The sequence below is a fragment of the Pinus tabuliformis genome, chromosome 6, assembly GCF_031772625.1.
Source record: "Pinus tabuliformis cultivar Carrire ecotype Pingquan chromosome 6, CPIR1, whole genome shotgun sequence".
NCBI classification, from domain to species: domain Eukaryota; kingdom Viridiplantae; phylum Streptophyta; class Pinopsida; order Pinales; family Pinaceae; genus Pinus; species Pinus tabuliformis.
In genome coordinates this window covers 1,185,263,499-1,185,279,853 of record NC_142292.1, presented here as the reverse complement: position 1 = coordinate 1,185,279,853, position 16,355 = coordinate 1,185,263,499, and positions in this window count along the sequence as shown.

Here is a 16,355-nt window from a genome sequence, read left to right as displayed (position 1 = left end):
TTTTGCATATATATGACTATTAGTAGCTAATTTACAATATCTTATAACACAACTAAAATTTAGTCATATTTCTTTGGTCACTAATTGGTTTTAAATGATGACTAAAATTTGCATATATATGACTATTAGTAGCTAATTTGCAGTATCTTATAACAAGACCAACATTTTGGTCATATTTATTTGGTCATTAATTGGTTTTTGTTGAGGATTCATATAGTAATATATTTTGTTGTATATTTGGTCATTAATTGCGAAAATCAATGAATAAACCAATGAAAAATTTATGACTAAATATACTACTATATGGTAAAATTGAGGAAACCAATTAATGACTAAGCTAAAAATGACTAAAAGTTGGTCACATTATAAGATACTATAAATTAGCTACTATTGGTCAACGATTGAAAAATGGTCATTTATATGCAAATTTTAGTTATTTTTTAAGTAACTAATTAGTCATTTTGTAGTAGAGAAAAGGTTGCCTGCATTTTTGTATATTAAAAACTACGAACTCCGCCAAACTATGGTTGATCTAATGATTGCAGCACTACAAGAAACTAAATCAGTATGAAGCTTATTTCTACTTGAAGACAGTGTGAAAATTAGGCAAAGTGCATGAATAACTCAAATAGAAAGAAAAAGGAGGTCATGAAAGGGACCCTGGTTCGGTAGTTGAGATAAGTATGACAACGATATGCTGCATTAGATGGTTATAAGCTACAAATTGAACTACTAAAAATGCCTATAGTTGTTTTTGTAATTTACATGACTTCATTTACTAACTCATCATATTCGTATAGTTTGTATGCTCGGAATTGATATACTGGAATAGCACCCAAAATAGGATAAGAAGAGAGAGAAAACAATGGTGTCTCCTCTCTAGCAATAGTAGATCCCAAAAATTTTGAAAGGTGAATGTGCCCAATTTTTTGCTTAAGATAAAAAGAGAGCTTCTGAGATTCAAATCTGTGTCCCGATGCATATAAGATAAATGGAAGACATTATATGATTTAAGAATCAATGTTTATTTTTATGAATGATTGTTTGTCGTTGCACCAATGTACTAAAATATTTGGTGGAGGTGTTATTTGAGTTTTTAGTTAATACGATGAGTGAGAGGTTGCTATTTCACATAGAAAGTTGTTAATTTTGTCTTTCATGGTGTCTCGCTTCTAGGAATGTGGATCTTGCTGCTGAGAATAATCCCGAGATATGTGGAAAATGGTAAATGAGACAGGTATGAAACCCCAAGTGTGATGTACATGAGAAAAACTGGGTTCTAGTTCGAAAAACTGATATGTGTTGACACTATACAAAATGTTTCACAACCAATAATAGTAAAAAACTAGGCATGGTCAAAAGAGGTATCTAAAATATCATTTAAAGGAACATTTTTTATGGGTTGAAGTGAAGTCATGAATGATGATAAAAAAAATCAACTTTTATTAAATTTTTCCTAAAAACGATTCTTATTAAATATTGTCAAGCATTATTTCTGGAGGGATATGTTTTGTGGAAAGTAGATATCGAAAGGATCATTTTGGAGCTTGGATACTAAAAATATATATAAAATAGGTTGGTTTCACTGGAAAATTCAACCCTAACAGTTAAAATTTTGACAATTAATTTAATATTACTTTTATGAACAATTGTTTTGTATATAACTTACGGAGGAAAGATGAATGAACGAATGAACTGATTATTGATAAATTTACTCTCACTCATGATTAAAGGTGAAAGTGCATAAATAATTCATTTTTTCAATGCAATAAGTGTGACAAAACATTGAGTATGAGCAATACACAATTGCATGACCAATCATTCCAACAAACTAGATTGAAGTTTCCTCTTGGTAATTCTACAAGATAATTTTGTTACTTAGTTGAGATTGTTGCTTTACCTGTACGCGAGATTTTGGATAGAGAGTTACTTTTTAGAAGTAAGAAATTTTTGTGGCATATTTTATTCAACCAATTGGTTCAATAAACTGATAGTAGTGGAAAAGAAGTTTTTTCTACTTTGTATAAGGGTGTTTATTTTCACTTCCCTCCCTCAACATTTTGAATATTGTACAAGATTTTATTCATATTTTACTTTAATTTGTATTGTTAGTAGGTGCAAGATCTGTTGAACCTGACACCTAGTTAAATCATTGTAAATTTGTCTGTATTGGGTGCATTTTCGGTGCTAGCCAACATCCTTTTCCAAAGCTGACTGCAAATTTTTCTTTCATAGGAAGTTGGAGAAGATGGCCAGACTCAATGATTTTTAATAATTATTAAGCAGTATAATGTTATATACTATTCATAATAGTTTCCAAGTCAGCAAGGACATGCTCTTTCACATCCAAGCATGTTTTCAAAATGCTAAAAGCAAAATTGAATTCTTGGGGCTAGAAACCAAATTTCAGCGAGATGAACTACATGAATTATAAAAGAATAATTTTGAACATGTTCTTGTTCAGAACAAAAATTTGTTTTAGCCTCATCATCTGTCAATAAATGATTAGAGTAATGAAGAGATTTCAAGAGAAAATTTGGGTGCACCAGAAATTCATGTTTAGCCAAGTGTATGTGATACTCATTTCCTTACAGATGTGACACTTTTCGTTACCAAAAAAATTGTAAGATCGTGGGAAGAGCTTACTCATAATAAACACAAAACTAGTTTGGGATATAATGTCCTGGATGTATCTTTTCACATTCCATATTTTTCTAAACCAATACAATTTTGAAGTGATGGATTTTTGGATGGTGTTGCTCCAAATGAAGTTGATATATGGAAACATTGAAACAGAGTTGGACATGTGAAAGATCAATTTTGATCTTCACCCATGTGAGCATTTTGGAAAGTGTAATCACCATACACATAGATGTTCCAGAAAGAAGACTACTACAAGAGAGCAGCTAAAATTTGGACGAGTTACTTATTAGGATTGGACGAAACAACCAAGAAGATTTACAGGTCATACTGAAGGATGTGTTCGAGAGTGATGACCAGCCATGTAGAGATGAAGAATACTTCTCACCATGTATCCGAAAAGGGGTGAATTGTTGATGGTCTCCTAAAGATTCGAGTTTGAGGTGTCAAGTTTGTTCGAGATGTGAAGTGAGCCTGAGCCATAACCTGTACTAGTTAGAACCAGAGCTGTGAGACTTCAGTTTTTGCTAATTTAGTTGATTGAGTTATTCGTGAACAAGCACTTCCATATTTGGAATTGGTCAAGGAACTGTTGTGATAGTTCCAGATTTTGTGGTCACCTTAAAACCACATTTTTGGTTGTTCTAAGAACTGCTATGAAGGTTCCAGAGTTGATGCGGGTTGAGGCCTTGAGTTAACCCATGTTGGTTTGTGGTCATCCCTAAAAACATTTCCTTGAGAGACATTCAACTCTTTTCTAAGATGCATATTTTAATTTTGAGCTCTCATTCTTGGACTTTGGTACATCCCTTCGGATTAAGGGGGGAATGTTAGACAACTAATCCTTGGGATTAAGCTTTGGTTAGTTTGAGTGGCTATTGGAGTCCAAGAAGACCCAACAACTTATTCAATTGTTTTGTGTTTGTATTAATATGTACAAATTGTACATCATTGACTTAGATAATGATTTATATATAGTTTATTTGGTTTCCACTTTGGTTGTCTTACTGTATAACCACCTTCTGATTTTTCATAAAACAAACAATGTATATCCCTGCAAACATTTCATTGCATTATTTTGAATATAATATGCATGAGAACCATTTATTATATGCAAACCAATCACGATGGAGGAGATTTTTTATGTGATTGGCGGCCTTTGATTATAAATTCATATTATTTTTGTAACAAAGGTGATATAGGTTTGTTCTACTTAGTCTTGGTTCCATTTTAGACATATTTGACACGTAATCAAAATTTTAGCCTATCCAAAGAAACACAGATGAAAATATTACACTCATCTATTTGAAGTTCAAATATACCTCCATCTAATCATGCCTTAATGTTTACATGCACATGTGATCTCATTTTTATTATTATTATTTTTTAAGTATGATTTTTTATTTCATTAATTATTTTTAATGTATTTATTGTTATTATTATTTAATCAAATAAAAATAATAGGGGATATACATTGAAATATATTTATTGCATTTTAATTATATGTTTGTAAATGAGATATTAAAAGGTGGAATATGAAAAACAAGTTGAAGTTAAACTAGCTTAGATCTATCTTTACATATTATCTACCAAGCACCAAAAACATCAAATCTTTCAAGGTTCAACACTTTTTTTAGAGTGAAAATAGACTTGATTTCTCTATTCCCTTGGTAGATCTTGAGTTAAGATAGATGTAATTCTTAATATAAAATTAACATATGACATTCAAAAAATATATCTAATGAAAAAAAATCAATGTAGATGAGATAAAATATTTCAATATTATATATATATATATATATATATATATATATATAAATATATATATAGTTAAACAAAAAAATCTAGTTATGCATTATATAAATCGTTTGAAAACAAAAAATTTTATGGTTAAAACATTTGAAGTAATCTCACTATTTTACATTTTGGTCCCTTTTCACGTATATTCATTGGTCAATTTGGTAAGAAATCTAGTAATGAAAGCTTCAGCTATGTAGTCTACACAATTCAAGAGGCAAAGAGGATATTCACAACATGAATCTGTTTATGCATTAATAAAATCAATTTAAACAATAAAAAATTCTAAATATATATAGACATAATAAGCATAGATCTATAAGAAGGCAAGGAGGAACAAAACTCTCTAGCTCCAAATAATAAATGCACATCTATTAGGAGGCAAGGAAGACGAAATTTTTGGAGGTGATTTTTTCCAAGTTATTAACTCTAAAAACATTGCACCTAAAAATATTTGATACCTTAGGCCACTTGCTAGATCCATGATTAACAACGATCTATACTGGTGATATAACAAAAACGTTATTGTTAAATAAAAACATATAAGCATATAATATATAAAGCAATTGAAAGAAAAATACATGGTTAAAGCATCTTAAGTAGTCTAACTATTCTATATTTTTTCCCCTTATGACCTATTTTTTTGGTCAATTTTGTATGAAATCCAAAAATGAAGGCTTAAGTTATGTAGTCTACAAAATTCAAGTGACTAAAAGGATATTCATGGAGGGAATCCATTTATCCATCTAAAAAGGAAATTTAATATATATATATATATATATATATATATATATATATATATATATATATATATATATATATATATATATATATATATATATATATATATATATATATATATATAGATATAGATATAGATATAGATATAGATATAGATATAGATATAGATATAGATATAGATATAGATATAGATATAGATAACCATGAATATAGAAAGGGGAAAGAAGGATGAAATGTCTCTAGTTGCAATTTTTTTTTTCATTTTTTTCACTCTAAAAAATGTCCACCTCAAAATATTTGATCCTTCTGAGTGCTCACTAGATCTCTGATTAAGATATCTTGGAACTTGTTGTAAAAAAAAAAAAATATGTCAAATATATGGGTAATTTTGTCCACTCTAAACATGGAATTCATACACTGTTTGTGTATGGAAACAAAGTAGATCCATTTTAATTGGGAATTTATTATTCATAAAGATTGATGAAATCTATGGAGGTACAAATCTTTCTGCAAGTTTTGTACTCTAAAAGATTGAGTGATTTCATCCCTGTTGGATATTGATAGATCCTATCTTTAATATTGATGTTATTTGAAATAATTTCATAAATAAATATCAAACTCAGGCTTATTTCATATGCTTTATTTTTTTGTAAATCTAGAGGGCCTATTAATTCTTAAAAATGATACATATTTAAGAGATTTTCAAAGTCATACCTGTGGCCTCATTCCTACCGGACCTGTTGGTCCAGTAGTAAATACAAAAAAACTAATTGCACAAAAAATTAAAAACCATAATTTTTCAAAGAAATTGCCCAACTTGCTGACAAGAAGCCAGGTACCCATAATCAACCCACTATAAAACCTAATCAATTTTTTTTTCCTATAGCCTCATTTGCATGACCATTATCATGTTAATTATGGAAAGCTTTCATGCATGTGAGCCTCTTTGTCTTCAACTCTTCATTCTCAATGATATAATCACTCCAACATGCACTTATTTCCATGGTTGGGGGAGGCCATTTGGTCCAACATTTTCCATTGGATATGTTGGAGATTGTTCATGAAGGCTATTATCTCATTTCGGTATTCATGATGACCCCATGCTAACTGCCTCACTAGAACTATAAATTGGTTGATTTCTACCTCCAAACGAATACAACAAGTCGATATGCCTAGGTGAGAATATGCATGTATCTCAATTGCCTCTATTAAATCATTCAAAGCTCTTTTATTTCTCACACCCTAGGCTCAAGGTTCCACCACCTGCCTTACACGACCATGTTATTGTTGCATACTCCTAACCCCTAATGCACCATTTGAAGACCTCTACAACATTGCTACTAGATCATCCTTTAGACTGCCCCTGACCCAATATTGCCCATCCAACACAATGAGAACATAAAAAATGGGAGGCCATAGATCAGGAGTATCATTGTTGAATATTAGGAGACATGCCCTTTATCCCTCCCTATTCCTCCTATGCCAATTTTTAAAGGAAAATTCCAACCACCAACTAAGCTTCATGTCCCTGACTTCAAATGACTATTAAATTCGAAAATTCTGAAATCCAGCTAACTAAAACAAAAATTACCACTACCCATTCCAATATATTTCCAAAAAGCAAATCATTATCAATTTCCAAAAATATCACCAAAACTAAAGTTATAAAGCACCCTTTCCTTCTTGTGCTCACAATCGCAAGACAATAGATCTAGAGGTGTTAGGCATTAGGCCTTCCAATACAGGTTTTTAATTGTTGGGGAATCCACCTCCAACCACAAACCATATTCTACAAAAAACACTTAACTAGAATTGTGGATTTTTCGTACAAACAAATCCAGAGTCGAGAGTTTAATTACCATTTCTGAGGGTGTAAACTACCTCTTTGTTACTTAGCTAGTTTCACTACTATGAAGAACTCCTTCCTCTCCAAAAGCTTAGGGGGTCTTCCTTGAGACAAAACTCTAGTGTCAGTCCTGGGTCCCAAACACTCCTTATATTTCTCTTACTTTCCCTTGGCTTAAAATTACATTTTGGCAGTTAAAGCGATGAATGTGATTCATTTACTGAGAGGTTTATTTATATCATACGATAACAAGTACTCTAATTTTGGTAGGAGTTTATAGAATATGAGGTATAGCTGGACCTTAATAAAAAAAAACATTTCGAAAAAGAGATGCCTTTCTTCAATTTGTAAGTTCAACACAAATATTGGAATTGTCAATAGTTTATGGCACAATGACATACTCATCTCTACTATGTATCACAATTTATGCACCATCTATTATATCTCCTTAACTGTGGTGCAAGAGTCAATTCTAATCCATATTATATGACTGTCGTTGGTGTTCATTTCTATTATAGTATTATTGTTAGTCATGTCAACATGGGATGATTGTTTTGATATATGCCTGCTTGATGATACAAATGATGCATTAGCCAATTTTCATGCTAAAGCTACCATGTGAGCTTCACATGAAGGTTGGTCGCACACTCCTTATACATTCTTAATTTACTCTTCAAATCCCACAGTGGAAACGTATTAGGGTTCTTCGAATGACCAACCCTATCTCTCAAACTTCCAAGACTTCCTTTTCAATTTGGTTCTCCAGTAACGTCTAGGGCACAACTCTGTTTGCATTCTACGGTACCATGGATGCATTATTCCTTTCATTGTGATTACATCTAGGATAGTTTGACCTTCAATCTTCCATTCCCTATATGAGAGGATTAATAGATTAAGAGTATTTCTCTCATTATGAGCAAAACATCTAAGTGCTATATTTGTTTGGCTACTTACACATTTCTTGAGGTTTGTTGTGCCTCTTTCAAAAATTTTCTCCATGCAATGATATTTTCAAATGACAAATGAAACTGTATAATTTTAGTAAACAATACCACTATATTTTTTTTAATAATGCAACATATAAATACTTGTGTATTTTCTTTCACTATGTATCTATCCCATTTTATTATGTTTGGAACGTTAATATTAAGAGCTACGACATTAATAAACATTTAATACATACATATATTATTATTATTTTTTAATACATATCTACTCTCAAAGTCAAACAAGTTTTCATCCTATATTGCTCTGTATGATCTTTAATAAATATAAATTTTTATACCTTTATAATATATAAACACATATAAATATACTTGTATACACAAGAAGTACTTATCTAGTTCAAACAAATACATTCATTTTAATTTCGTAATTAACACATCGAATGTCTACTATGTGTTCTATTGTTTCCTTCAGCATAATATATTTTCCTTCCATTAATAGTCATACACACAATATTTATGAATAAATGCATAACCATTCCTTTATGGTAAAAGAATTTGTAAAATAAAACAAAACAACTAGATATTTTATCCGAACAATTAAAAATTTCTCTAATAAAATAATAACCAACTAACCAACTCTTTCCATTTTCTTTTACTGCACAAAATAAGTAATTAAAACATAGATAAATTTTTGTCTTTATTTTACATATAACTTACTAATGAAAAGAATATATATATATATATATATATATATTACATGATTTACTAATGAAAAAAATAATTATAATTTCCTTTTTCCAAATAAATAATCATAGTAGGTAAGAACACTAAATTGAAAATTAGTAGTTTGGGAAAGCTAGTAGTTGAGTACTTATCTCTTCCTAACCTTAACATTAATACCAGCGAGTACCCCCAAAGTATATTAGGTCTGCAATTTTCTTATCATATTTTTACACTTGCTTCTCTTCATTCTCTTCTCTTAGATTAGACAAAAGAAGGCAACCAGTATATTTTTTTATCAATTACTCATCTACCACTCTTTCGGTAGTTACTAATTATCTCCACCTCATCAACAAGTGGTAGGTAGTTGCTAGGTCATCAATGAGCCTTTGTTTCGCACTCTCAAAGATAACCCCTTCTCTTTTAGGGAAACAATTATTTGGCCAATTTCATAATTTCTCAATAAACCTAATCATCTAGATTAGATGCCTAGCACTTATTGATGGTTAATAATTCGACAATAATTTTTCAACCTCATCTCTTTTAGCCACATGTACTTAAAAACTATTTTTTCAAAGTTTATTTATTTATAAAATAAAAGGTCATAATTATAGATTTATGACCAAATTAGAATTAGTAATAAATTATTGATGATTAAATTATTCATATTTATTTGTAGGGCCTTAGATATGTTATCATATTGTCTATCCAAACCTTTCATTTACAAGCCATATTCACACCTTTAGAACATATTACATAACAATTATATTACCAATTTTCACTAAATACATTCATTTTACCTTATGGTTAATTATTAATGATTTATTGTATTTTTAATGATTAAATTAGTTTCTAATATGGTTTTATCAATGAAAGTTTACTAATGTGGATATGTGGCCAATGATCATGTTCCACTATAGAAATTTCCATCTCTGTAGTCGTTCAACAATTCAATACTCAATTATGCACTTTCGTGAATGGAGGGAAAAAAATTCAAAATTATAAAATATGTTTTTATTTTCTCTAGCATGGTAAATTAGGTGTCACATGGACCTAATATGATGGTACAAGTCTTGGAATATACTCATCTCACATGTGGGATCCAAGCACATGATCTAAGTTACAACAAAAAATATCTAGGAGTTTTGAAACTATCATTTTCTACCTTTATTTCCATTCATATTATGGAAAATACCAAGAATATGAATAATGTGTTTTTCAAAAAAATAACAATTTACTCTTGTCTCAAATGGTTTCCCAAAATTAAATAGGGTTTGAAAGTTACAGTTGGTTCTTTGAAGTCGTTTTGTACAACATTTCTAGAAAACCCAGATTGGAAAACAATCAAAACAATCATCTTTGGGCAAGATTTCTGAGGCCATGGAATTGAATAAGAAAAATCCAAGAGGGATTTTTGTTGAAAATATAACAGGTTAGGCTCCGTAGAAACATATCCCCAAAATATGTCATGGTAGAAAAGATATTCTTGATTATTTAACACCAAATTATATAAAATTACACAAAAATAAGAGTTATGAGATTTTCCTCTAAAGTTGTAAATTCATTTTCTGAGTTTAGGGGATTTAATATTATCATTCCTCAATGGATTTTATGTATAAATAAAGCCTCAAAGGGCATAGGGAGAGGGGTTGTTCATTATTGTAATAGAGGAGATCAATTATTAGTTTTTGGAGAGACTTAGAGAGTTGATTTGTAACAGATATTTTTGAGCTGAATAAAAAATTGATGGTTGTTGAATTGTGGTACATCTTCTTATCTTCATTTCAGATTTTCTTAGCAGCACTAACCTCTTGGGAAGTGCCCCTCAATGTGGATAAATGGTTCTATGCTTCATGTGTTTTGTAGATTAGCCTTACATCTGGAAATTTAGTTTTATTTTGCAATGAATTTATGTTAGATAAAATTTAGATCTATTCACTTTCATGTTTTCAATTTAGTGTTTAGTACTTCTCTTTAGGTTTAAGAAGTGAATTCCATTTGATTGCATAAATAATTTGATGTTCTTTCCAATTTTTCATTAAATTTGTATTTCACATAGTATTAGTTTTATTGCTCTATTTTCATATATGCTAAGTAGAATAAATTATGATCAAATTCAAATTATTATTTTTCAGCTTAAAGAGAAACAAATTTAAATTGGTTTCTTAACATGATTTAGTATTCAAAATTTCAATTTAGAAAACTTTCGTACTTAATTCGGTACTTATTCAGAATTTTAAATTTTAGCCTTTATGTAGTTAATTCAGTACCAAGTTCTGTACGAGAACAATGTATTAAAGAAATATGTAATTTGTAGTTTAGGATTATTTAATTGATTGGAGCTTTGCATCTACTTTATAACAATGAATAAGAACATACAATATATCTATAAGCCTGCTTAGCATTTATTTTTGATAGTTTGTTGTTGCATTTCTTGTAGTTTATTGCATTGTTTTCTTTACTTCCCTTGTACGCTTTTCCTTATAGTTTCTGGCATTTACTTTTCTGCAATTTACTTCTTTGTATCATGTTTAATGGGTTTTCATCACTATAAGATTAAAACTATTGAAGTCTCAAGACCTAGTAAGATACATATATAAAACCACATTAACATCATCTCTTGGTAATGAAATATTTTTGTTTGAAACCCAATAATCATTAGAGTCCCACAGTCTAGTGACAAGTGATAATCCATAGTGATTAGTTATTTCGAGTGTTAATTCTTAGCATAGGGTAGAATAAGGACTCGTCCTAAATTTCTTGTGCTTTCATCTCTAAGTCTTACGATTTTGGATTCGATAATTAAATGTTGGAATACATTAATTTCGCTAACATTGTTGGCGCTGTTGTCGGGGATGTGCGAAAGGGATTAGAGAGTAGTTTCTTTCACAAGTTTTATGTGTGATCTTCGTTGCAGGGAAACTAGATGGTGGAGAAAGATGGTAATACATGAGTGAAGAGCCACGTGTCCACTATGGTGGGTTCACTCTAAAGTCTAGTTGTCTCTAATTGATTTTCTAGTTTCTTTTTCATATGCATAGACTTAAAGGTATGATCTAAAGCCTAAAGCCCCATTTTTCTTTATTTTTCTTTACTTTTCTTTGTGTTTTCCTTTAGATTGATTCATGGAAAGAAGAGAAGCCTAACTTGTGTGAACATATAACTTGGTTACAACAGGGTCTTATTAGCATGATGTCACTTTGAGTACATGATAGGTCTGCTTGCCTTTGTTTCAAGTGCCTTTCCTTCTTATATCTTTAGGACTTGTAATAAGAATTCCATCCACTAATCCATGTGCATGATAGGCATTAACAACTAGCAAAGAAATATTAAAGGATGATAAAGAGTTTGGAAGAACTCTCTCAAATTCTAGCAGCAGTTGGGATGTCTACTTCTGAGGAAGAACAAATCGTGACAATAGTCAAGAACTTATTTGCCCCTCCAGAAGTTATAGAAGAACAACAAATCCATGAATCACAGGAAGATCTTCACCCTTGCAATATTGTCGAAGAAACTAGGGAATCATGGACCACATCCAATGGAGAGAAACCATTAGAACCTGATATTAAATAATTTTTGACATGCCTATCTACAGATCCTCTAACCACACAGGAGGATAATCATCTAATGCTAGAATATTTGCATGGCATGGTAAAGGAGGAAATGTTAAATAAGCCAAATAATGAGGCAAACCAAGAGCATTTTGATTTTTTTGAAAGTTGGTTTCAAGCAATTCTAAGGCCATACCACTCCTTCATTCTTCCTTACTTCTTGACATCATCATTAAAACAGTGGGTTCCTTGTACTCAAGTGTGCATTGAAGATTTTATTCTAAACTTGAGTATGAATGTAGTCTGATACTTTCTACGCACATGGTCACATTGGACATACTCCTATACTGCAAGAGAGAGATTTACTTTTCTAAGGTAAAATAGGATGATAAATAAATAAATAAATGTTGCATATAGAGTTAGTCTAGTTATAACATATAGTGCAACATCTTTCTCATTTGTTTTCAATAAGTGGGGATGTTAGTAGCTAATAAGTAATTAGCTGAAAATCAGAGATCTATGTTCCCATTGCATATTTATGTTGGGGTCTCTTTCAGCTGCATATTATTTTAATGAAGATTTCCACACAGTCTTATTTCCAACTGCAACATGGTTCAACTATTACTTTGCTTTCCCACTTATTATTTCCTTTTAGTTAGATCTGTTTCTACTTTTTCTTTTCAATAAAGCAAGATATGACCATTAATATTGGAATTTTAGGTAAAGTTGGAGATGACTACAAAGCAACATCATCTAGTATTGCATACCAATTATTAGTACCATTTTTCATCTAACCAACATCGACAATTCTGGTACCAATTTGCTATTTTTCTAGAAAAAATGGGATTCAAATGTATTGTTCATTTGAGATGCTTAAATACTAGAAGAATTTGTTCAAAAGTAGAAAAGACATATTCATCAATTGAATGGAACACTTAGGGTAGTATTTGATGACATCTTCAATTTTTCCTTAAGTTATTGAAAAGGATGCATTCATGCTTTATTTGTTTTAAGACCGCCATTTTACAAATATGATAAAGTAATCATTTTCATAAAAGTGGAATTGAATCTTTGTTTTGAATTTCATTTCTCTTATTCATATATATATATATATATATATATATATATATATATATATATTATTAACAATATAAATAATTTCTCAAAATATAGTTACCAATGCATACTAAGGGGATTAAAACAAATTTAAGATGTCCATACAATGATACCGATGAAAAATAAAATTGAATATTATAACCATAACACTAAATCATGATCTCTAGTCTTTATTAATACTTGCAAGAGAGTTGATGAATTCTTTGTTCATAGTGGGACACTACTTTCAGCGAAATCATACATGAAAACTATGATTAGTATGCCTTTTGATGTCTTTTGGTTATTATTTGGCAGCCTCATCCATCTCACATTAAAAATGGCTCATTCATGATATGTCCTTTGAGTGCCTATGAATACCTTATGCATCCAAGACATTATGAAGGTAATAAAAGTCACTGTGAAAGGTATCATCCTATGCCTTTAAGGTTCGGTGTAACATAGGGTTAAGAGGTTAATCTGTTGAGGCTATGGACGCTTACTGGTAGCAGGTACTGACCTATGATACCACTAGGAAAACCCATCGGGGCTATCAGCGCTCGATGGAAATGGGGCATTCTACCTAAATAACTGTCAACCAAACTAAGGTTTTTGTCGACACGTATGATGGTTACTTTATAGTGTTATAGTAAAAAGGAAGCATGTGTGGATGAAGTCAAGGGTAAAAACCAACTCCATAAGTTTGATGATAAAGAATGGCCTTAAGGTAACCTTGAGTCATCTATCATTGGTTTTTCATACTATATCTAAGATATAATTGTCATAGAAGTGGGGCCGATGATCACACAGAACTAATAAAAATCAACTCGAAAGCTTATATGTAATATTTGGATGACTATACAATTTTGGGATTTGGATCATAAAAATCCTCCTTTTCTACAAGGTTTCTTTCTCTTGAGCATAAAACTATTAAATATTGATGAAATAATATGTAATGAGTGACTTGAAATTTCTTCTATGATTCCTTTTATATTTGCATCGTTTTAATAAATCTGAGATGACTTATTTTTGGTCAATATTCGTCTCAGTAGTTCCTTTGTTTTTCTTTCCATGTTCCTTTATACTATCGGCATCTCCCTCCTCACTTCTTCAACACCTTAACTTGTTTTCATGAGGACATGCAAAACCTCAGCCACAGGGGATTGTTCGTCGGCATCTCGTTGGGAACTTTTCAGTATCATCATTTCATTCTCCTTAGCTTCCTTCAACATATCATATTGGCACTTATCAATTATGGATCTTCCATATCATTCCAGACTGTCAGCCTTACTTTGCCTCATATTCAGATTCATACAACTTCCATTACAGCCTGTAGTACAAATCAAGTCCAAAGTTATACTTGAGATAAAAACATGTTTAAAGGCTCTTTACCTCATTAAAATTTAAGGAATATTAATGATTAACCAGTCCCTACTTCACCTTTCTTAAACCACCATTTGCAAATCCATTAATGCATATTCTAGTTTCTGAGTCCACATCTGTTTAGCCATTATGTTCATTGTCACCTTATATCATCCTTCATTCCTTCCCAACCCTTACTTTGTTAGCATGAGGGAATCAAAAGTCTTAGGCATGGGTGGATGTTGGGCCCTCGATATGTTATCATATTGGTTATCCAAAACTTTCATTTACAAGCCATATTCATACCTTTATAGAATATTACGTAACTATTTTATTACTAATTTTCGCTAAATGCATTCATTTTACCTTGTGGTTAATTATTATCAATTTCTTGTATTTTAAATGATTAAATGAGTTTCTAATATGGTTTTATAAAATATAGTTTACTAATGTGGTTATGTGTCCAAGGATCATGTTCCACTACAAAAATTTCTATCTTTGTATCAGTTCAACAATTTGGTACTTAATTCTGCACTTGCATGAATGGAGGGAAAAAAATTAAAAATTAGAAAATATGTCTTATTTTCTCTAGCATGGTAAAATAGGTGTCACATGGAACTAATATGATGTTACAGACCTTTGAATATACCCATCTCACACGTGGGATCCTAGCACCTGATCTAAGTTACAACAAAAAATATGTAACAGTTTTGAAACTGCCATTTTCTACATCAATTTCTGGGCATATAATGGCGAATCTCAAGAATATGGAAAGTAGGTATTACAAAAACCTATCAATTTACTTGTATTGCAAACCATTTTCAAAAATTCAATACAATTTAAAAGTTACAATTGGTTCATTGAAGTAGTTTTGTACAACATTTCTGTAAAACCCCAAATGGCAAAAAATCTAAACAGACATCTTTGGGTGATATTTTTGAGGCCATGGAATTGAATCAAGAAATTCCAAGAGAATTTTTTGTTTAAAATATAACAAGTTAGGCACCATAAAAACATATCCCCAAAATACATCATGGTATAGAATATATGGTCAGTTTTTTAAAACCAATTTGTATTAAATTACACAAAAATTAGAGTTATGAGATTTTCCTCTAAAGTTGTAAATTTGTTTCCTGAGTTTATGGGATTGGATATTCTCCTTCCTCAATGGATTTTATTTATAAATAAAGCCTCAAAGTGTATAGTAAAATGGGTTGTTCATTCTTGTAATAGAGGAGATCAATGATTAGTTTTTGGAGAGACTTAGAGAGCTGATTTGTAACACAGAATTTGAACTGAATAAAAAATTGATGGTTGTTGAATTGTGGTACATATTCTTATCTTCATTTGAGATTTTCTTAGCAGAACTAAACTCCTGGGACGGTCCCCTCAATGTGGATAATGTTTCTATGCTTCATGTGTTTTGTAGATTAGTCTTACATAAGGAAATTTAGTTTTATTTTTCAATGAATTTATGTTAGATAAAATTTAGATCTATTCACTTTCATCCCTTCAATTTATTGTTTACTACTTCTCTTTAGGTTTAAGAAGTGAGTTCCATTTTATTGCATATTTTATTTGATGTTCTTTTCAATTTTTCATTAGATTTATATTTCATAGAGTATCAGAATTATTGCTCTATTTTCATGTCTATTAAGT